Source organism: Phalacrocorax aristotelis, chromosome 14 (assembly GCF_949628215.1).
Source record: "Phalacrocorax aristotelis chromosome 14, bGulAri2.1, whole genome shotgun sequence".
Taxonomy (NCBI): Eukaryota; Metazoa; Chordata; class Aves; order Suliformes; family Phalacrocoracidae; genus Phalacrocorax; species Phalacrocorax aristotelis.
Genome location: NC_134289.1, coordinates 10,757,100 through 10,781,911, shown reverse-complemented (window position 1 = coordinate 10,781,911; position 24,812 = coordinate 10,757,100). Strand labels below are relative to the sequence as shown.

Below are 24,812 nucleotides of genomic sequence, written 5' to 3'. Positions count from 1 at the left end.
ACAAGCAAAGAAAGAAACTACAAAATGCTATAAAAGTAACACAGCTGCCGGATCCTTTATCCCAGGAAAGGATTTTTTTCTTTTGAGTACTGTCTCAAGCAAAAATCGGCAGAACAACTTAGCAAGTTATGCAACACTAACTATGCTCTTTCGTAAGTCCTGTGTTGCTACAGTAAACTAAACATATTGTGATGCAGTATGAATTGCCTAACACGTTAAACAATACAAGTTGCAGAATTTTGAAAGGGAGAAGGAGAAAATTTGTTTAAAATTTAATACTATTTACTAGAAAAATACGTGCAATGCCAGAGACTTATTTCTCTGTTTTCCGCAGCTTGCTTTTGCTTTATGTAACTGAGATGGTCAACCCACAAATCCATGTTTTGTTTTAAAACGAGCATCCGGCTGCAAAATAAGTGATAAAATCAGAGCCAGTTTCAGAGGTGAGAGCATTAATATGCAAGTGTGGAATTTGGAAGAGTTAGGTGATTTGATCAATACGAAAATTTTTGGATGATGACTGTTAATTTCGGGTGCTGACCAGGACCCTCCATGGCAACCACTGGCACTTTTTGAGGTGAAAGGCAGCGTTAGGGGGTTGCAAGATCTTTGCCCGGAATTTGCTCCTTCATTTGCATCCTTCTGGCCCCGCTGCGCATCAGGACTTGGTAACCTGTACAGTAATCAGCTTCACAAGACAAAGACAGAATTTCTGCAATAGCACCAAACTCCAAGACAAACACATTCATTTTATTCAAGGAGAGTAGTGTGATTTTAATGAACTCGCGAGACTTACTTGAACAGAAGTCTGCTACACGTAGGTTCGTAACTCTGTTTAATCTTATTACAAACACCATGGCTATAAATTTGAAAAGGCAAGAGCAGTTAATGGTTAAAATGACAGGACTTTCATTACAACCTAAGGGGCAGCTGTCATGTAGCCATAAACACTGCTGACACCTGTCTGGGATAAGACAAGCACGCACAGAAATAACTAAATTTCTGCCCAAACAGCCGTTACCTTGGGTACCAGAACCAAAGCAGCACATTCACACATATTCAGGCCTGGTATTTTAAGCAACGTGTCTTCCTCATTGGCATCTACAACTGGACTTTTAAGAGAGATGTTTACCATGGTAAAATGACACAAAAAGGACCGTTGTCTAATGTGACATTAATTTCTTTTAGAGCTGTACTAATTTTAAAGAGGTTCATACCACCAAAATAATAATAAAAAAACCCCCAGAGTCTGGTCATGTCTAAAAATTTGCCCCTGCTTCCCCGCATTGAGAATTACCGGTAACTTCCACAAGATAAGAAAGATCTGTTTAGCACTTACACAAGGACTGACACACTAGTGTTATGAGACCTGATGGCCTCTCCCTAACTACACTTCCCTGAAAGAAATAGTCCATTAACAGTAATCACTAACATCTAATGCTGGGTGGGGGGAGTCAAACCACTTGAAAGGCATTGGCAAAACAGGATTAGCATGGTAAAAAGCTTACAGATTCGAGTGTCTGGGATTAGGGTTTTTTTGGTGGTTTTAATTGTTATTTTATTTTGGTGAGGTATAAGGGAAAGGAAGAAATAGAGGAGTTACAGTAGGGATAAAGGTATCACTCATCAGGGAACTTCAAGGAATTTCTCTCAATTCTGTAAATACAACTATATCAATGCAACTAGATCAATATAGAATCAGGTTGAAACCCCAATTACGTAACCTGTAATCCATCATCTTCCTTTAGGCTTTCCAGTTTGGAATAGTATTATAAATGAACTATGCCTTGTTCAGTTCACTCTACTAATGTCCTCTTGTAAATATTTTGAGTCATCTTATATTTCCAAGCATCAGACAGATCTACAGGACAGACTGATCTGGGCATCTACAGATACCATCAGATGCACACAACAGACAAGTGCCTACTGTGTATGCAAATGAACGGGATTATTCTTCAGTCCGGCAGCACCAGAGGCACCAGTGACAGTGGTGCATGTCACCAGGACCGTAGTCGTTGTAGGAAGAAGAGCACATTTGACAGCCTAGAAAACACGAGAGCAGAAGAGTTAAGACAGTGCGCAGCACAGCAAAAGCATAGATCGTGTGTGTCTTACGTACATATAAGGTGACTAGTCACAGCTTTTCTTCTGCTTCTGTGAATTATCACCCTGTCTATCAGGCTTTTCTGAAAGACTTTGAAGCTGAGCATACTGGACAGACACCCCTCTGCATTGACTGGCAACAAGATGAAAAGGAGAGAGTCCCTTTTTCACTGCTAATGAACCTTGGCTACCTCCTTACTGAGGACCCAAGCAGAGGCCTCTTCCCCCAAAACGCTGCAGTTACCACGGGTAGCCTGGTTGCCAGTGACCTCACCAGGGGGTAATAAAATAGTTGTCATGTCAGAAAGTGAATAGATTCAGAACATTTGCTGACACATTCACCTCGAGGCAGAATGACAAGGGCATTGTGTCCACAATTATCCCAACAGCATGAGAAAAGCCATGCAGGAGGACGAGCATTCACTTTTAAGAAACAGCAGGGGCAGCCCACAGCCCTGGTAGAGTCTGAGCCAGGAAAGAAGAGCTGGGAACTCTAAATTCTAAAATGGCAAAGGCTAAAATGAGAGTGCCATGAGAGAAGAGCTGAGAAGGATGAACCAAAGGAGACTATTTTAATGACAACTTTAACTGAATTCCTAGGAGGAATTCACATAGGGCTGTAAGTAAATTATTGGGAAACCAGAGAGGGGTGCCCTCTATCACAAGGGAGGCATGTGTTGGGATGTATCGTGACACCACCACATGACGCACTGTGCAACTGCGTGTCCTCTTCGCCAGCTCTTTATTTAATCATCTGTCCCAGAAACAACTTCAGAGATCTCTTCTCATGTTGATCTTTTTTTAGAAGGAATTTATAAGCAAAACATTACTCCCACTGTGTCTCCATGTGCACACAGACCTACGTCAGAGTACAAGCTGCCCCACGATACACCTGACAGCTAAAATATGAGATATTGTACAATCATATTTGATGCTCACTGTTCATATTTGACAGCTTGCTTCTTTAAAGCTCGCCTCTTCAGTCAGAAGACTTAGAACTGTTGCATTACAAAGGAAATATGCTGATATGGTCACGTAATCAGCTGTTTTCAGCAGCTGGGGCTTTAAAAAAACCCCTAAACCATCAAATATTATGACAGCAGGCAACACTGACCTGGAGGCGTGCTTACAGCGTGTGCCTACAGGAGTGGTACATTAATATAATTGTCTTTCTGATTTAAGCAGAACAGAATTATGCAAAATGAAACTGTTAATTCAGCTGCCAGGTTTATGCTGTTAAGATTTACTGGCTACTGATATCCACTGGCAGTAGAAGAGTCCTGTGAGAAAAACATTTCATAATTTCTTTAGGAATTAATCTTTAATGCACAAAATTTGCAGTGTCCTATCTACATTTGGATTTATTTCAGAGAGACAGACACTGGTGAATTTCCTCTTCACAACAGAGGATCGTGTCCTATATTCCATCACATGTACCAATTTGGAGGGGGCAGGGTCAGTCTGGTATTGAAAGACTCATCCTCCTCAGAGCTCCATTTTAGGGTCCACTCTTCAGTCCTGAACTGTCTACCCCCAGAGCAAACCCACTGCTCTGGAACTATGCAAAAACACATGGCCATGGCTTGCCCGACAAGCCTCTACCCATCAGAGGCCTAAGCCTGAAAACTGTGTGAATCACAGTTGCCCGTGAAGTATCACAAACTTAAAAGTCATACAGAAAACCACAAGCCTGCTTGCGGCCTGCTTCCAATCTCACACCAACGGAGCGCACCTACATGTTAATGCAACCTTTGCAAGAGGCCAGTTTGCACATCCAACAAACTCCACCCAAACTGGCTAAGTGATTAAAGTACCTACTTATAAATTCATGTGATTGAGTAGAAAATATTAAAATAATTATTTTTGTTGTTTGCTTGCAAGTTTAATAACAACAGTTAGAGGGAAGATATGAACTCGGCTTAGCCTCCCTGCCCGATGGATATCCCAGCTTTAACTTCCAGATTCAGCACTGTCGTCAGTTACCTTTGAATACGAGGGCAGTGAGACACTCCACCCTGACAAGTGAGCATGCATCTGACACCTACAGCTCTGCCACACAGCGTGTGCGAGTCGATGGGCAGTTAGCGAGCTCTGTGCTGACTGGAAGGCGGCGGCCAAAAGCGCAGAGCCGAGCCTAACACACCCAGCCTCCCCGAAAAACTCACTCATTTGGGCTCAATAGTATGCTGACCGAGATCAAAGCTTTGTAACTAGTTACAATGGCAGACAAAGCAAGCCCAAATCTGCCTTAAAAATACTGACTAGATAGCTGCAAACACAGTGGCTTTCCATGTTCACGTACCATCCTTGATAGAAGGATGGCAATTCCTGTAGCGGCATCAAACAGGAATAATGGTGACATAAACAAAACTAACAGTAACCTGAAGCTCTCCAAACATCTCTGTTAGGATAGAGGAAGACAATATTTACAGATTGAAAGATGCCCCACCAAAACAATCAAAGATGGTTCATGTAATAATTATATCTCTTTCCTGCCTAAAAACCCTGGCGACTTATCCAGCAAGACCTAGTAACTTACCCTCATTTCTTGTTCTCTTATGTTTCCCTGTGATTAAACACTACACACTGGCTACAAACCCCCCTTTAATTCTTTATTTAAATGACAGAGTTTATGAACTGTACACAAAACATTGGAGAAAAGAAAGATTCAAGAAGGCGGAAATCCATCTTCCTCCCAAAGTTGCTCTCAGTATTGGCAGCAAAAAGACTGACTGCTAGATTGTAGACTGACAGAAAACTGACTTCTAGATTATAAAAAACAATTGCTTAGTAATTAGAAAGAGGAAATAATTGCCTTCTAATTCTGTCTGTGCTCACTGACATACTGTATGACCTTGAGCAAGTCGTTCACTTTGTGACTCAGTTTACTCATCTGTGACTCGGATTAGCTGCAGAAGCCCCTGATGTAGGTATTTAAAGGCTTAATTCATGATTGCAGAGCGCTCTGAAATCCCAGAATGAAAGATATTAAATATAAGACATTGAGAGGAATGTATTCTGGCCCTTCTTTTGTAATATTTGGTTTGAAAGAAATAAGTAGAGCATCTCTATGTGAAATTCTTGTTGCGCTTGCAGAAAACTCATCTTACGGGTAAAGTTCAGGCTCTATCCATGCCTCAGAAGCATCTGTTTAAAGCATCCCCTCCTCCAGTTTCCCAGCATCAAGTGAGGAGGAGTAGTCTTAAGGATTTCAAATACATAAAACCAGTATTAACAGAATTTCTGAAATTAGGCATCATATGTATATATTTTATCTATAATATGCATGCTAATAACACATATATTATATATGCATGGTACATTAAGTAGCAATGATTCATTATACCTTTGTAAGCAGAGCTTTCACAACTGCAAACGATATTGTCCTGCAGTGCTGCATCCACTTACAAGCTTTTATTTACTATGATGAACTTTTTGTGAAAATCTCTTAGGCAGAGAGATTCTGTGACAAATTTAAGTCTTTGGTTCCCACCACAAGCTGTCTTTTATATATCTTTAAGCTGAAAAGAACTGGCAATCTCTATCCAGACGGATAAGCAGTGCTACGCACATATAGCCAAGCAAGTATTGAAAAGTACTAAAAAGACTATCTAATCGTGTTTCATAGCATTGCTAAATGTTCCCATTGCCCGACTGTAGTATAAACTAGTTTTAATATTATATAAAAAATGAATATAGGAGGAACTAGGAAGAATAATTTTTCTCCTCAAACCTGACACTTCATCATAAATAACAATTATTATATGCAAGTGTGGTGTGTGTCTCTCAAAAAAGCAACTGTCCCAATTACTCTGTGGTCTATTTCAGACCTGTGTGGGAAACTAATATCTACAGTTTTTGGAAAACATCTGAAAGGGGTTAAAGGGAGCATCTCTCTACTCTTTCAGGACTGAGAAGAAAAACATTAGAGCTTTCCTAGAGGAGAAGCCATGCTCACAAGATGCTATCCAAAGCCTGTTTGACACCAGAGACCTTAAAGAGAGAAAAACCAAGACACAGTAAAGCAGCAAACTAAAGCTTGCAAATGCCTTGTCAAATATGAGTAAGTGAAGAACTTCCTCAGGAACTTATGTTTACACCCTGCTCTATGCAGACAAGCAAATCTCCCCTCCTCGTGGTTAATCTCAATCGCAAAATGAGCTGCAGAAGTCTTCACTTCCTTATTAACATTTAATAATGTCAGAAGCACAAAATATTGAGGTATAAGTTCAGAACAACTCAAGAGCTGCAAGACAATGAAGGTTTCTGTCTTCACCAGGGTAGAGGAAGATCCCACCTGTACAGCATGGACAGATAGAGGGTAACTCTTTAAGCACCTGCTGTTAACTGCTAGCAACAAGATGCTGATTATAAAGTAGTAAGTTTTTGTTGTAGGAATTCTTTGCTTTTCAAACACTGGTTTGACCATATTCAAGACCCAAATGGACAAAATCCTAAGAAATCTGATCTGGCCTCCCAGCTGCCTCTGCTTTGAGCAGGAGGTTGGAATAGATGACTTCCCAACGTCCCTTCCAAACTGAATGATTCAATGATTTTTTTATTATTATTATTATTGTTTTCAGAATTTTTTGCTTTTATCTGTCATTGCAAATGAGAAGTTTTCATACAGCTTCTCATTCTGAGCCTCAAAAGCAGCTGGAATTTTTGCAATATTAAACAATTTGTTTAATTGATTAGTGGAACCTGTACCTTTTACTGAAATGAGGTCAAACAGGAATGACTTGAAAGGAACCACAAAAGCAATCCCTGTATTCTACAGGCAAGATGATACATATGAAGGAGGAAGTGAACTCCAAGAGTTTCTTTCCATCCTGTTAGCACCTGCCTTGTTACTAAAACAACAAAAGCACTCCACCCCTTCCATTGTTCAGAGGCCACTGAGAGCCAAATAAAACTACTGAAACAAGATATCTTTTTCCCTGACAATGTTTTAAGACGTACTTATTCACCCTGTTCAGCCATAAACACTGACCTTTCCCAGCAGATTCTTTTCAGAAAGCAAGAAGATTTTAAAAGTTAAAAAAATAAATCCAGCGTAGAAGAGTTAGGGTGGCTTTGTGCATTCATTATCTCTCTGATTTCCATGTCAGGTTTGCTTAGTTTGAGCTGAAAAGGAAGGCTGATCTTTCAGTGCAGCTCAGATGAACTGGGTTCTGTCAGTCTTATGCACTGTTGACTACAGTAAAGCTCTGCAAGTCAAATGAAGGTCTTACAACTGCTCAATCCCATTAACCTCCATTTGCACGCTCAGGAGTGCCCTTGCTAAAGCTTAATTAGCAAATATTCCGCAGATGCAGAAATACTCCCGCTCCTTTCTCTGGTTTGTATTAAATCCACACTGCACAAGAGTTAGCCATCATTTTAGAAGACCTATTACTTTAAAGATGCAGACAGGGACAGGCCATTTTAAAGGTCATTGATGCTTTTTCGATGCAAAGTGAGGCTTGGATATAATTTGCGTGCTTAATGCTCACACTCAACACCACCTAGCAGAGGCCTGGCTGATGCAACTTCATTTAGTTAGCCTGTCCCGATTCCCATGATCTGAGTATATATACCTAAGCAGCCCCAAAGTGATTTTTTTGTGGTTCCTGTTGCTAAAGATAATTTCTCTGAGTAAAACTGTATTCTGAAGACTTTAAGAGCTTTTGTAAAGGAAAGAGACCGCCTTCTTCCCCACCATCCACTAAGAAATCAGAGGATACTCCTAAAGGACAGTTCTTAGCATACATATGAGCTGTCAGCTGCATAGCTTTAAATTAATTCAATAGTTATATCAATAACAAAAATTGCATCAAATTATCTTAACTGGAGAATGGCTCATTTAGTATCTCTCAGTTCACTGCCTTCTCTTTGCATCCCTCATGCACATAATCCTGACCACTGTACTCAGGCGTCTATTTTCATTCCCCCCTTCTTTTTGCTTTTATGGAAAAGATCCCTCTCTTGCCACTGTCCCCACCATCCCCGCAAGGAAAGAAAAAAATTATTCAGATCTTCCAGAATGTTAATAGCCCAAAGAGAAGTGTTTTCACATATGCTACTGTATATGCACACAGCTTTACAGTTTACACCAGTTAAAAAGCCCTCTCATTACTGTACAATGAAACTACAAGAACTAACTAAAAGGCCAGGGCCCACAAACCCTACGGTGTCCCTCACGGTCAAAGGAAATGAGTGAAAAAAAGAGTGCAAGGTTGACAAGGAAAGCAAAGCATAACATCATTTGCAGCCATTTGAATCATGCCATGCTGTTGTTCTCGGGCTGGAATGGTTTGAGACTGCAAGCAATGAAATATCACATTCATCTACCAAAGATAGAAACTTCTGTTTCTTTTAGGAAGTAACAGAATTGCACAATGACTTGAGGGTCACTTGCAACAACAAAACTATGGCATATGATAACAAAAAAAGATTTTTTTTTTTTTTTTATTAATTGAAAAAAATACTTACACAACACAGAAAGTGAATAAATACTATTAACAGCGCTCTCTTTAGTTCCTGAGCCTTTGAAAACATCTTTCTTAGGTTGCATTCTCCTGCAAATTGTGTAACAGCTTGCAATATCCAAATACAAGGGGCCAGTCAAGTACACTCCACCCTCATTTGAAAACATTACCTATAGGGGAAAGGAACGGAGAATCCGGCCTCTCTAATCTCCAGAAGAGTTGCTGAAGAAGGAAGAGGATTTTGCTGCAGTTCTGCACAGAACTAACCAGCCCGCAGACAGGTGTAATATTATCCCACTGGTACAGCAAATACCTCTGCTTATCTGGAGTGTTTTAAAACTAGCTCCTATTTACCCTTTGTCATCGCCCCTAACAGAAAGAAAATTAAACGTCAGAAGTATAATGATCATCAATAACGATTTTTGTCTGTCTCACCCTCCCTCATACACTCTTATTTTTCAAGTGTATTTTGAATATGTACAGTTTACTGTGGAAGGAAAAATGAGGATTGGTATGGTTATCTAATGGAGAATTGTCATATTTGGTGTTATCAGCCAGCTCAGACATCACAAGGTTGTATGAAGTTACTGCTCTTGTTTATGCAGCCCTAGATAATTGTCAGAGAAACTAAACTGCAATTCCAGCTCACTCTAGAGTTAAGATAAAATGTCTGAATGGTAAAAATCAACAAAACCCTATAATCAGAGTGTTTTACAGAGTAGCTGAGCCACGACATGAAAACATGAAGCCCTCATCTAATCCGCCCTTATAAACAAAACCTTCCCCAAACCCAGTTCTTTTACACAAAGACTCTGTGCAGAGGTCTTTGAACTTGGATATTACAGCAATCTACGTCCCGCAATCGTTCAGACCTACACTTAACCTTAAACATGCAAACAACTATTTCTGAGCTTTAATCAGTGCCTTGGTGCAAGGAAATCATGGATATTTTTGTATCAGATGATTACTTTGAAGCATGAGTCACTGGAAAAGAGGTAGATTTTGATCTTCATACAACCCATCTTATTTACACACAAGATCAACATCTTACAAAACGTTTATCCAATGGTTATCTTTCCAGTCACCTTTCAGGCTTAGAGTTCTCTAAGCAGAAATTACTGCTTGCTCTCCCCATCCCTTTTAAACCTCTTCCCCTAAAATCCAGAAGTGCATCAGCACAATTTCTTACTTTGAATCATAGGAGGTTATAAACTACAGCATATGCACATAACACTCTTCTACTATCATTTTTTCATTTAAAGCATTTACTCTAGTGACAATAAAAAGCCAAACCAAATCAAATCTTTGACTTTGGAAAAGACATGTTTCAATTTAAGAGAAAATTTTATCGGTCATTCTAAATAGCGATTGATGGATTATCTAGAAAAAAAGAGTGTAAAACAAAGCTGGTATGCAGAAGGCACTGAAGTACTGCTCAGTTTTTCTCTAGTGTTGCATATTAACTTCTTAGGAATTTAAAAAACATGTGGTGCACATGGTGGAAAAACCCAAGGGAAACCATTCTCTGGCAGATTAGTAGGAAAAGGTAACAATAAAGCAATACAATTTAGTCTTTTTATTATTATTAAAAACCCGACATACACAAGATAATAAAAAATCATCTTCGTAAACTTGCAGACATGCAGAGGATTAAGATGAATGGGATTATGGGGGTTTTCTCTGCCAAAGAAACAGTATATTCTAGAAACACTTGCTAAAAGACAAATACGTACACGCCTAAGTGAAAGACACCAGCACAAAAAACCCCCCACCTTCTGCAGAACTACATTAAATTCAGTTAGAGCTCAGAGCCATAGTTCCCATCATTTCAGCAAAAGAGAAATCTACAATTTCCTGGCCTTTGCAGTCCAGCTATGAGCCCCCTGCTGCCAACACAGCACTTACAGAAGCCCGGGTCTGTCTCTGTGCAGCTCCTCTCCCTTATCCCCATCTGCTTTGTTACTCTCAGAGACCTGCTGGCAAAAGGGAGAGGGCTCGGTGTCCTTACAGGAGATGAAAGAACGGGCAATACATGACTTCCGTGGTCCTTACCTTCCCCCTACTCAGAGACTGCACATCCAGCTTCCCTGTCCAAGTTACTTGGAGGGTATTTAAAACAGATGCTCAGAAATCTGAGAAGAATGAAAGCCAAAAGAGTTCAGGTTTCCTTTAGGATCTGGGCTCCTTGATCCGCCTGATGCTGTTGACGCTAAGGTGAGCATATGATAAGGAGAAGGAGGAGGGATTGTTAGAGAGCATCAAAGGCAGGAGATTGGGAGATGGGGTTTCCCCTGCCTAGACTGACGGCCCTTCTTGCCTCCCCCCTTGGCTGGAGAGGAAATAAAATGGAGCCTAGGAGGGAGGGAGAGAGATAATCCTGCGGCTTCATCTGATTAGAGAAACTGGGCCTGTGCAGAGCCGGCAATGCTGCCAGGGAAGCACAGGGAGGGGAGGCAAAGAGGGGAGGAAGAGGAGGAGCACAAGAATGATAAGGGAAAAAGGGAAGTTATAAAAGGTATACAAGGGAACTGGCACCTGGGCCAAGCCACCCTGGATGCATTCAATTTCTACCCTCATGTAAATGTGAAATCACCAGTAGGAAACACCCATTGCTTCTGGTAATCCGGAGCAATAAAAAAAAAAACAAACCCCACACACAAAAAAACAAACCAAAAAACAAATAAACACCCCACAAAAAATCCACAAACCCAAACCAAAAAAACCCAACAAAACCCAGAATGCATTAGTTTTATAAGCATGGACTGGCAACAAGGATGTCCCAAAGGGTTGAAAAGAATGGGAATGTTTGTGCTGAGTAGGGAGAAATGGAAAAAGCAACATGCTACAGATAGTTTGTCACAGACAGGACACAACTTAAAACAAATTTGCTATTGCAAGTCATTTTCCAGAACCTGTTTCCGCTTACTAAAATAAATTCTAGTTGAACCAAAGTGACTTTAAAAAAAGTACGTATCAGCACACACGAGGGTGCTTACAGCTGTGCCCTCGCTTGCCCTCCCGCCAGCCCCATGCCCTGGCAGCTACACCCCCAGTCATGCCTTCCCTCCCTCCCGCGCCTGGCGCGGGCACTTCTGGGCTCACGGCTGCCCACCTACGTCTGCCCACCTGCACCAGGGTGCGACTGCATCCCGTGGGCGATCCCCAACTGCAGGAGGCTGTGGCCTGTCTGGCCCTCACTGCACGCAAGCGTGAAGGCAGCACCATGCCCCCGTGCTTGGCCTGACATAGGGGCTCACCCAGGGCGCTGGCAGGGTCCCGAGGGTGCTGCTGTTGAGCATCCCCTGTCCCATCCTCCCCCCGGCAGGGAAACCCTGCCTCGAGGTCACGGCATCCAGGTCCCCCAAGGTGCCAGGTGTGACCCACGGTGCACTGGGGAACATCAAGGACAGATGTGGCCAGTGGAGTCTTGTCCCCATCGATGATGGCCTGTTTCTATAAAGAATCTCCCCTGTCACTCACCTTAATCAGCTGCTACAGTCGGTCCTTTCCCAAGCACCACTCCTTGTCTCCGCATTCCGAGCTGCTTTTATTTCTGGCCTATTCCCTCCATTTAAAGCTTCACACAAGGCAGGCTGGTTGGGTCTCTGACAGGGCAAAGAGAAGAATGCCAAAATATCAGAAAATAACCCTTTCAAGTTGTCTGTCTTTCTGTTCAGGAAGGAGTTAATACCTGTCCTGTAAAATACAGCATATTCTCACTTTTTTCCTACGTCTTTACCCAGTACCCTCCCATCATGGCAAGCTCAGCTGGGAGAGGGAGACCAAGGTCCCCCCTTCCCAACGCTTTTAGGAACAAAAGATTGCTCCCCAAGTCTTCAAAATGGGCTGCAAACCCAGTAATTTTCTATATGCTTCCAGGCTTTGTTCCCCAGACACGCACGCCCCCACGCTCGCTGCGTGATTACTCCCTCGGGCTACAGGTCAGGAAGCATTTCAGGGGTTAACAGCCATGCACGGGTCAGCAGCAGCTTTCTGGCTGCTTTATTTTACTTGCCATGTTTATTATAGCGTTGAAGCAGAGTCTGCACTTGAAGTCAGCTGTCTGTGCGGACCTTGTGCATCCTTCCTGCAAGCCCAGAAACAGCAGTTCCTTGAACCCGTCCCTTCCAGAGCATTCTTATCAGCATTCCTGGTGGCCCAGGGTCGTGCCCAGTCGACTCCCCCTGCAGTGGCACAGGATTGCAATGGTGCTGCAGGGAGAGGACAACTCTACAGCTTTTTGCTTCCTTTCTTCTTCTAGCAAAAGACTTTTGGCTGACATATGACACAGCCCTGGCACTTGTAGCTGTTCGAACAGTGTCCCATGGGTGCCAGTGGCCAGCTGTGGAACAACCCAGTGAATGACCCTTCCGGTCAAATGCATCTTCCAAACTTGTGCCAAGTTGCCCAAATTATGTCCCCAAAACATATAAAGGATATAGCGCAAGGATAATGTTGCATTTCCCGTTTTCTTTAAACCCTGTACAGGAGGAAGTTGCATGGCTCTCTTGTCCTGGATTTGGTATGTCCAGCAAGGTTGACTATTTTTTTAAAAAGCATCAAAATGTGCTTACGAGAGACACTGGCGACCAACTTTTACCTCAACAGGTTGCACACCTGGGCATCCATAACCCTGTGATTGGCATACAGCTTTTTAATTTTACATTTAATGAGAAAATGTGTAAAGATGTCTCAAATTCAAATTTGGAGAATTTATTTGTATCCTTCTTTAACAAAGTTGACAGTTAAAGGAAACTGAGAAGCCAATAGCCTACAGAAACGTTAGGCTAAATCCAGACAATGCTGATGAATATCTTCTGGGAAGAAGGGAAATATTGTTTTTCAACAGGATTTTTGCAGAACAGTTCTGCCACTGTTGCTCAGCCTGACTAGCATTCATGTTTCCTCGAGAACTGTACCCAGGGTTTAAACATGTGAGAATGTGTTTATTTTCATGAAATTAAAGTCCCATGCCCAGCCATGAAAAAGAGCTTTCAAAATTACTATTTACTGATTTGGGTGCTTGAAGATCAGAAGAAAGCAAGCCACCAGCCCCATGACTTTGAGTCACCTCATGTAGGGAAAGGCAGTTAAGCTCTGCTTGCCTGCTGAAGGGTGCCACCGGGCAGAGCTCTCAGACGTGCAGGCCAGTTTTTGTGATCGCAGCCTCCGCCCAGGCAATCAGGGCTTCTGCATTCAAAAGAGAAGACCACCCATCCTAGCCCAGAAGCCCTTTATATCTAACCTAAAATTCACTAACTGCACTTTGTCCAGCTATCCCTCTTCAGAAGTGGGCACGGGGTGGGAAAACCATCCTGATCTCTTGATTCCTCCATAGGAAACCTAAAAACTTGTACTGAAGTCCTCCTCTCACCCCTTCCCATTTATAATCCTACAGTCTTTTCTTGCACTGCAAGGACTGACACCGTTTGTAGTAACTTTCTGATGCCAGGTGGGGCGATTTAGACCTGCCCAGCCTGCGGTTGCTGAACACCTCCATCAGCCTTGAATCTCCCAAGCTCTGCTGCTGGCAGAGCTGCTCTTTGAGGAGGCAGGATCAAGTGCCCCAGTGGAAGAGAGCCCTGCTGGAAGCACCTTTCTGAGCTGACTCACCAAACCGCTGCTTGAAATTTGTTGGTGTATCTCAGTCTGGAGGCTCTGTACGCAAACCCTGGAAGGCTGATATTTGCTGTCTGTTGATTCAAAGCCACTTAAGACAGTAAAACTGCACCTGCAACCAGACGGTTTTAGCTTAATGCATTTCTGGCATATGTTCTAGTCTCCAACAATAACGTAGCCCTCCAGGAACAATATGCCGTCTTATGGGTAACGCTGCTCATTTGCCTGAACGTCATCTGCCACAGTCAATTTGTATCAGGTCTTGTGAAGTATTTTTGAGCTTTTCTGAAGAGTAACAGCACTTTAGTGCAGTCTGAGAGAGCCTTCAAGATAATAACTAATGCACCATAGCCACAACTTAACTTTTACTGTGCCTATAACTGGTCAGAAGCTCTCCACTCTCGATACTGCTAGCCCCTTACTGAAACTGGCGTTCTGTATGCAGTGCCAGGTTTTCAGTTTTTGCTTATGCTCAGATACCCAAAATTATTCCAGTCAGTCCAGTAGAGGAGCTAGCATAGCAAGGGTTTTCACACACACTCGGGGCAAGTGAAATGCATGTGGCACTGCTTGAAAACATAAAACTGACCCTCACCTTCCATTTCATGTAAGAAGCACAATTATTTCTCACATAGAACTTTACAAGGAAAGCAATTCTTTCAGATAAGAAATATCACAAAAGCCTCAAATTAAAATTTGATAAACATGCAGCAGCTGTAATTCAAAGATAATTTACAGATAGAATCCATCTGATCACATGCTAATGTTCTACCTAAGAAAGCAATGCCAATTATATATAAATGCTTATCTTGTTAAAAATATGTCCAACTCTAGACCATCTTCTCATGTACAGGAGTCATTTAAGAAAATGAGCTCTTCTCAAATTCTCAGACTTCCCAGTGCTGCCTGACCAAGAACTAGACCCAGAAAGCAGCGTTTAGGTATCTACATCCAAATAATCCTCAGAATCATGACCGACCTGTATTGTCATTCCCCCAAAGCATAAACCAGTCTGCATTATTTCTGCATTCCTTCCCCTTCTCCTACAACTCCCGGCACTCGTCAGGCTCCACAGAGAAAACCTGACAGTGCAGGGTTAGATGAGCACTAGAGCTAAGGCAGACTGTGAATCCATGGGAGGGATGCGTGTGTGTGTGTAGAACACCAACTCGGACTGGCCTTGACTTGAACAACCTGCTTGCAGTAGTGTGCCTGAACACTTTCAGTCTCCGTAAGGCAACACAGTTGGCATTAAGACCTTGAAGATCCACTGAGAATTAGGGGAAAAGTGAGAATGAACATGGCAATCTTTTCTAGTGGTTAGTCAGTATGGGGACAGGGGACTGGGATCCAGTCTCTAGTCTAAGGGTGGTTTATTCATTTAATCCAATGAGGATTCCGTGTTACAAAAACTGAGACAGAACCCTTCCCCTGGAGATCCTTACTGCCCGAGTTGCACTACAATGCGTATGGTAGCCTAAATAAAGCCACTGTTAAAAAGCAGTAAACCTTACTCTTTAAGGACTCCACTGTATTATATCAAAGATAGATACACTAATACAAAAAAGCCATTTTTATACACCTAATTAGGCACATGCCAGGTTGGGGGGCTGTATATCTATTTTTTAGAAAAGAACAGCTGTCAGACACATTTAGAGTGTTTATATCAAGCGAACAGCATGATGACTTCTGCTTCTTCTGCCTGGGAGAAGATGACTGCTGGTTAGACAGCCCAATTATAGCAAGTATGGTCTACAAATAAGCCTCTCTTCTGCAATTTTATTTTTCTGTGAAAAGGAAGATGATTTGTGTAGGTTTCTCTCATCTGTTGGTTTCATAAAGTCATAATGAAATCTGCCAGGTCATCTACATCTATCTATCTTTGGAATAATGCTGTAACCCTACTGACGTGACTTTTTTCAAGGAGCAACCCAGATGTAGTACTCTTCTTTGTGGGATTAATCTTTTTGAAAGCTGTCAGGCTTTTTAGTACTGCGAAAACTGGTGTTTCTGAGCCATGTCACCTCCTTTCTTTTTCATCTTGGATTTAAGAGCAGCTTTCTCAACAAAGCAGACCAGTTCTTTTGCCTTCATTTTGCCTTGGCAGTTTGCCAGGGGGCCTGCTGATACCAGCAACCTCATCTATTTCAAAGATTTAGCAAATCTCGACACAGCACTATTTTTTTGTTTGGTTATCGAATGAATAGAACAGCAGCTGATTATGGAGAATGCAAACAAGATCCCTCTTTTAAGTGTGTTTTGTTATAAACCAAAGATTTCATGACGTGAAACCTTAAATCTCATCTTAAATCAAGGGACTATCACATGGACACTCTGCTCTCATTTCTCCTTTTCCCAGATCTCATTTCCTCCCATGCACAATGACCAGAATGACTCCCCTGTTTTCTACAGATGCTTAGTATCCAGTAGCAAAACACAATAAATAATTGCACAAAAAATAACCCTTCAAGCCATTTTTTGGGGTAGCTTTAAGCTGCCTTACACTCAATAAGGGCTTTGGCCTTTTTGAGAATTTAATCACATGTTTAGCTTTGCTCTGCATTTCATTGCTAGTCTTCCATCTGTTCCATTACTCTCAGCTGGAAAGGAGGCAAGCCAGCACCACATAAGCCAGCAGGGCTCCCGGGGCCTGCTCCCAGAAAAAAAAACAGTACAAGACATTACCCTTTGAGAAATCAGCAATAATTCAGTCCTACGTGACTCATCCACAAGGACACTCTTGCAAACTTGGAGCCGAACTCTTATCCAAAACACATTAATGTATATATTATTTGGTCTTTGGATGACAAATAGAAACAAAAGCATCGGAGTCTTTTCTAGATCCTAGCTGGTGCCCAGGGCTGAGCGCTAGGAACAAAGCCTGCTGTAGAGACAGTTAGCCCTACCTAACGGGATCCAAGCATCTAAATAAAGACTTGAACTTCAGTGCCTTAATTCCCAGGTGTAAAATGAGGAAATGGTATCAGTGAGAAGCTGGGGAAAGCACCAAGTAAAACACTGTACAAGAGGAAAGTACTGCAGCCTGGGAGCATAATTTCCGACCCTGATACACTTGAAAACACATAGCTCTGCAGCTGCAAGACAGGCTTTGTTTTCCCATATGACCTGGAATACTCCCAAACAATTTAGACCACAGTCATCATAATGTAGTTGTCTGTTGGCCCCATGGACTGTGGATTGACTCCAGCCCACTCAACACTCCTAAATCCAGGCTCCCTTTCTCAGGACAATACGCCTGGGCAGCGCACCCATCCCCATTTCTGCCCCATGCAGCAGGAGCCTTCCCATACTGGTCTCCCTGACTTCTCTCAGATGAGCCGAGAGGCTCGTCCAGAGAATGCTGGGGAGAGTGTGATGGAGGGAAGAGAGATGGAGGACAGAGGCTTCAGGGAAGTTGGGGGAATTTGAAGAGGATCGGGATCAAGTCCCTGTGGCTGCCTGTATTGGACCACGCTCATAAGAGGAATGACCCTTGGCTAAATGACACAGAGACAAAATTATTATGCAACCAACATAGCGGGGTGACATTCCAAATTAGACGTAAGCTGAGGGCAACAGCACTCTATATTAAATAAGGCTTGTAAAGTAAGACCTATCTAGTGGTACACACAGATTTCAGAGCAGCCCCACAGCAAGGGAATAGTGCTTTTTCCCGTGTATCCGGTGCCAGAGGCAGTCCAGCAAGATGGACTGTAAGCCCCCGGCTAGCTCTGCCTGCAATAATCTGCAGGGTTGACTCTGTGACAGATTGAAATGCAGTAACAGTGTTTATGCAACTAAATCTTGTTCTAATCTATTAGTTTATGTAACCTTTGCTCATGGACATACTGACGCATAGGTCTCAGGAATCTAAAGAAAAATCTTTAACTCTCTCCCACCCTTCAACCCCTGGTTGCCAAATAATCAAATAGATTGTCAGAGACTGCGTTCATTCTCTTTGAGGAAAAATTACTTTGGTAGGGGGGAAAAAAGGTATCAGCTGAAGCCCTAAAAACCAGGGTACTTCTCCGTACAGACAACCAAAGTTATATAATAAGCTGGCTAATGGTAGGCGGGTGTCCTTCAGGTTCGCATTTCAACCACAGAATGTACTGTTTGAGCCCCAGGCTGAGAAAGGGGCAGAAATGGTTTACTTAGCTCCTAGGGAAAATAATAATGCTTTCTAGCATTCAGAAATTACCTGAGTAAAGCAAGGCAACAATATCTGTGGGAATGACACTGATTCTTCTTAGCTTGAAAGATTTACTTTGCTCCTTCTCGTACTTTTTGCATTTCCTAGAATATTTTTCACACATATTTAAGTGAGGAGCTAACAACAAGAACAGTGTGCAGAATTCTTGCTGCAGCAGTCGAGATTCTAGTGATTAGTGCATAAAGCGTGCCCACATCAGTTTATTTTGGCCCTTCCTGGCTAGGTTTCAACCTAGATTTGTGAAAGGATTTGAGTTAAGATGAACCCTTTTTGGCTTTTTGGGGTTGTGGGTGATTTTTGGTTTGGGTTTGGTTTTTTTAGGGGGGGTTCATGGGGGTGGGAGGTGTTTCCTGCCAGTTGAATAGTTCACATAGCTGCTGCGATGTTGCCCAGGTGACACTTGTTACCTACACTATACCTGATTTAATTTCTAACCCTTTGTATTGAGGATTCATGCACAGGCCAAAGCCGATCGATATCACTTGGAATTAAATGTATTTGGCGCCAAATCCCATTGTATTAGGTGTATCTAGGAGAGGTCGTTATGTATTTTTGATGCATACTAGACACTATCAGTACCAGGCAAATATTCCGTAAATGGATCAGGTATTCCTTACATTTGTTGAAAAAGCAGTATAAGAACTTTGGCACAGTGCCTTTTTCTACTAAGTCCCTTTACATATTAGGATGGTCTCCTCGTGGGTTCTGTGATCATATTGAGCTGTTTATTCTGGCAGAGCCAGAAGCTGGGTCGAGGTACGTCAATCACGTTTCAGCTCTGCCCTCTGCGGCGGTTTGCAAAGGAAAGTCAGCAGCGGGAGCCCAAGGACGGTGCCCGCCCTGCAGTCCCCTGGCCACTGTGCAAGAAAGGGACCACTTGTGCAGATGAAATAAGGGCTTCATTATAAGAAAAGTTCATTCTTTTCCCCCTACACTCAGGATTTTAAAATTCTTTTGCTTACATCCTTGACCCTCAAGATCTCACTACAGTTTTGCCCAGGCTATTGGACACCACTGTTGGTTTTTTTTAAACACAAACATGTATGGGATGACATCTGTAAATCTGTTGCTGCTATACATGGAGCTTTTTTAGGTGCACGTGCCTGCAGAAACAACCACAAGTTAAAGCAGACAGATCTGCAGCTTTCAGTATCTCATTCCAGTTGTATATGCTCCCAAAAACAAACATCAAATTTTGCTCTCAGTTAAAAGTTTGCATCCCATAAGGCTGGCTGTACCAATGAGGGCTATATTACATACGGTATAATTGCTATGTTGCATATATGATTCTGTGCTTTCCTACACTTCACCCAAACCTTAAGACGCATTCTTGTCTACAGATTCATCTGCCTGCACAGCAATCCCTCCCCATTTGCCTTAAGAGTACTTGTACATTATTTACATTATATCTGGCCTAAATCCATTATTTGTTCCAGAGGGACTGAGAGTTAGGAAATACCACCTAAAATAAAAACTAGTCTTGCCTTAGAGCAACATTTGTTGTTCATCGCTACAGCTGTATGAACAGTTTGTTTTGCATGTGTACACAAGTAACCTTGCAAGGTCTTGTCAAAGTTAGGATGTTGAGGTTACTATTACCACGGCTAGGTAGTGTACAAAACCGGAACAAAAAGCCAGATTTTGCCCACAAAAAAGCTTTAAAGCCATGCGAGCCAGACCTTTGCAAGTCATTTTCTTGGCAGAAACCTCTACGGGCCTTGTGCACATCATCTGTGAACATGGAGCTTATTAATAAAAATAATTTTAAAGGAACATTTTGTACTGTTTTTTCTTAAAACAGCAACAGCTTCTGACTTTCTTAATGCAATTTACACTAGCAATTACACACCACAACCATGAGACTATGTTCCAGTAAAAGTAGACTTGGTATTTTTGAAATTCCTATTGTAAAATACAGGAGGAAAAGTCAATTGAAAGGAATAAAAGTTAACATTTTCTCTGCTCTGCTTCACACAGGAAAAAAAAATAAAGTCACCTTGCTGTACTGATTCACACCAAAGCCCAGCTTTGGACAGGAGGTGGTGCTGTAGCTTGGGAAAATGTTACTAGCAAAACACCAACAGTTAAAGCATACTAGAAACAAAAGGAAAAGGTAAACAGAAGAGAAACACTCTTGAGTTCTGTAGAAATGCCGACGTGCAGACTTCACCTCCGTGTACTTTCATATCAGCAGGTAGGCTATAACACCGCTGAAAAGGTTTTAAGAAGGCCGTGAAGAGAAAGCGAATGCATTGTGTGCTCATGTCTGTCAGGGCCTTCAAATACCTGGCAAAAAATGAGTACTAAAGCATGGAAAAAATCTGCCTTGGACAGCATGCTCTGTGCAAGCTGTAGCGGTGTTTCATGCGCCCAAGGCCCCACTGACCATTTCTGTGCCAGAAGGAAGCTGATGGGACAGGGACACTCAGGTGTAAGGTTTGCGCAGGTCCCGAAAGCATTCTGCCTGCCTCTCCCTGAAGAGTATCAAGGTCAGCTGCAGTGCCAGGGGTTTCACAGGGCTCACAAGAAATACCAAACTGGGAATCCAACCCCTCAGCTAGGTTAATACTCCTTCCCCCCCACCCCACACCTTCTCTTCTTTTGCTGTCTTTCTCCCTAGGCCCTTCTAGAGGCACCAAACAGCAGCTTTTGAATGTTTTTTCTTGTTGTCGATGCTGGCCCTGTCTCTATCCCCATTTCATACCTGTATTTTACTGAGCGCGCTGTTCTGGACTGTAGCCTGAGGCACTCAGAGTGCTTAAAGGCAACTACTGTCACCAGCAAAGCTGAGAGAAAACCATTCCGTTCCCTTCTGGATGCACTCACTCTCCCATTCCCATCTTTAATTTTGAAAGGAAGCTAACCAAATGGCTCCCAGAATGAATCCAAAGGAAATTTTATGACAGAGTAGATCTTTCTTTCACATTTTCTTTTCTGAAACAGTCAATTATCCGTAGCGTGCTAAAGCTAAGAACTAGCTGTTAGTCCAAGACCAACAGTAGATTGTGGGAGAAATTCTTATCTCAGTTACACAAGTATGAATCTGGAGGAACTCCAGTTATTAAACAATCTATAAAATAAGGCTAACAATAACTATTATTTCGAAAAACCATTTTGTGATGGTTAACTACCAGTAATTAATGCTGGTGCAGAAATCAGGAGCCTGGGAATGAAAGGCACTATAGAAATTCTATGTGCTCATTATTTCTGCTTTTCACAATTATGCTTCTCGATGTAATCTGTTGTAGTTAGGGTGCCCATCGATGCTCCCTGCAGACCCTAATCTATTACATCCCTGACTGATTCAGCAGCCTCAATAAAATTAGTCGTATTTTAATCGGAAAAAACTCTACCTCTTTCTCAACGCCATTCTAGCTGAAGGTCCCACCAATGTGAAAGTCAAAATTCACAAATACAAGGAAGCAGGTGAGAAGGCGGAACAACCTGAATATATTTAAATTAAAATGCCTGGATTTAAAGATTATTCTAGGGCTGCCAAATGGGATTAAAATTAAAAAAAAAGATTTTTTTAAAAATCCTTTCATTGAAAGGGATTTGTTGTAACCTTAAGATTATTAGTAAATTACAGTAGGGATTAGACTGTAGAGGGAAAATGTCAACTGAATTATGCTAGAATTACTTATCATTAGAAGGATCTACTGATGCTTGTGATTCTACAGCTAGACCTTCCTGAAGTATTTCTCTGTTCTCTGTCATGAGGCGTTCCTACAAACAGCATTAAGTAATTACATGCAGTCAGCTTGATCGTAAACAGAACGGTACAAAAGGTGCCGAGCAAATACTTCAAAGATATCCGATTTAAAATAATATATCCATTTCAATTTCACCCACTCTAGTGGAAACTACAAGAACACTGTTTGATAAATGATGCAAACGTGTTACTTATGTTGGTGCCTCACGAGCAATGTGACAACGCCATTTTTAAATTAACACATTTTAAAAACTCTTTTGTGACAGACTATTCTTTAGCTCGAGTGTTCTGAATTTTTAAATCAATTCCTTGAGAGACTAATCCCTTTCTAACTTCTGGTTTTCAGAGGGTTTAAGAGCAACATTACAGCAGATTTTCAGGCTTACCTGTTCTACACATCTCTTCCAGTAACCACGTCTGCCTTCTCAGCATCAGTCGCGGCTTTGCCAAAACCAGAAGAAAGCCTCCACCTGAGCAGCCATAAAAATGGTACCATCACTTCAGCGTTCGAAACAAGACTAACTTCCACCAAAGCAACTAAGTTGCCTGTAAGCAGAGAGGTGTCTGACATACACAATAAAAACTACAGTGTTTGGTATCTCCCCAGATGGCGAGCTATGCAATTTCATGGGAATGTATAATTTCAGAAACACCATAGGAACATGCCAGCAGAGTTAGAAAAACAGAACACAAAGGAAAACATACTTGAGAAATACCTACTGCCACTTGGGGGCCTGACTCCTTACTTTTGTCGCTAGTACTACAAAAACCATTAAAAAGTGGGGGGAGAATCCCTTACCCTGGATTCTAAACTAGGATATCTCGGTGATTATCCTGAAGTATAGTAAATATGATTTTGTGGTTACAAATGGAATTTCAATGTGGCCTTTTAAAGGCCAAGTTTTTACGGTAAGAAGCGAGATATAGGTATGCACACTGAAAAATATATATGTAATGTTACAAAAAATGGACTAGAAACTTAGAATATTTATGATGCATTATCTAGGTCCACAAACCATTAAATACTCAGCTTGCTCTCAGCTGTTCTGGAGATAAGGTTTCTCTGAGAAAACAAAACTATTTTTGAAATCCAGCAGGTGAAAACCACAACTGAATAAATATTCACAGCATCAGCTGAGAAGCAGAGAGTGTGAATCAACCCTGGGCAAAGCTGGAATGTGCAGAATACATATTTCTTAAGGCAATACTATGTACTTGAAATGAACGGACTTGTTAAAATGCCCAAACTTAGGCAGACGGGCAGCCTCTAAGGACTTTTCCAGAATTCTCTCTGATACAATCGTGAAGTTACAGTATGCAAATGAGGGCAGATCAGCATTATCTTATATTTGAAATTGGAGCTGGGCTTTTAGAAGAATGAAGGAAATCACACCAGCTTCTGGCTGGAAACGATCAGGGCCGTAATGAAATGCACAGTGGATGCAGAGAAACATCCTTCACCTGTTGCTCCTGGGCTCTCCTATGCTTCATCCTAGAGGCAGACGCATTCACATGCATGGCAAGCAGTATTTGTACGTTTGGTTTATATTAACTAATTTTAGTTCGTTCAAGTGTCATAATGTATAGGATGAAACAGGGAACCTGTGAAGAATTAGGGCTAGGAAGGAGATCAATAATCAGAGATTTCTCACGTCCTGTATTTTGATTTCCAGCCTGTGCTAGAACTCAGCACAGAAAGACTAGAGGACGGGAGATTTGTGGTATAGCACAGAATCAAAACTAAAGCTCCCTGCTTCGTAGTATCACCATTAATTCCTTCCACAGGAACCTGGAAGGGGGACATCTGCTCCTCCAAGCTCACCCCGTCCCATCCCCTGAATCAAGAGCTGAATCAGCGGACGGTTATCGCCTACCCCAGGCGTACAACACGCTTCGCACCCAACACAAGAAGCACAGCTTGCCTCGGAGAGAGCGCATCTGGCTGGGATCGGCTTAACTGTGCAGCCGCGTTCCGCAAAGCAGTCGCATACTTAAAGCAACTTTACCGCTCCTCACGCTGGCATAAAAGCGCGCTCGAGCGAGAGCACTGTAAAGAACGCAGGCAGTTGTCTTGCCACACAACTCAAAACTTTCAGTTGTCTCAAACTTGCGTATGGACGTTATCCTGACAAGTGCAAAACTGCTGAGCAAAAATCTATATGACAATATTATTACTAATTCAGTGTAGAAATAAGAATAGTAAAAGGACTGACTTTGCAATATCTGTGTAATAGCTATATTAAACATGCAGAACTGAAATATATGGAGCTTTTTAGAGTAAAAATTATCTAGATTCTTACTTATGGAGAACTAAAAATTAATTGAAAAAGCTAATCGCACTACATCTACAGGGGAACATTTTAAATACAATTAAAAGAATTCTAGGATTCCACAGAAACGGATGATATTTCATTAGAATCCTACTGGTTTATTTCCTATGCATTCCTTTGGCTTTTAGATTAAACGGCACTATGCAAACACATGCCATAGTTGTGAACACACAAGCACGTATAATACAAACAGTTCACAGATCACAGCATCCCAGGCTGGAAGGGACCTCAGGGACCATCTAGTCCAACCTTTCTAGGAAGAGCCCAGCCTAGACAAGACAGCCCAGCGCCCTGTCCAGCTGAGTCTTGAAGGTGTCCAACGTGGCTGAGCCAACCCCTTCCCTGGGGAGATTATTCCAGTGGTG

At 42.1% G+C, this 24,812-nt stretch overlaps 1 protein-coding gene across 2 annotated transcripts in view; it reads right to left on the bottom strand.

Moving 5' to 3' along the window:
* GPRIN2 (G protein regulated inducer of neurite outgrowth 2) overlaps positions 1-24,676 on the bottom strand; it is a 33,715-nt gene extending 9,039 nt beyond the window's left edge. Inside the window, exons 1-2 of one of the 2 annotated variants that reach the window (XM_075109338.1) lie at positions 22,504-24,676; positions 12,054-12,178 (exon numbers count right to left, since the gene is read on the bottom strand). The gene's annotated coding sequence lies outside the window, so the exon portion shown is untranslated. The remainder of the gene's footprint in view (positions 1-12,053; positions 12,179-22,503) is intronic. The other variant, XM_075109339.1, reaches the window with a different exon arrangement.
* Positions 24,677-24,812: the final 136 nt, after the last annotated feature.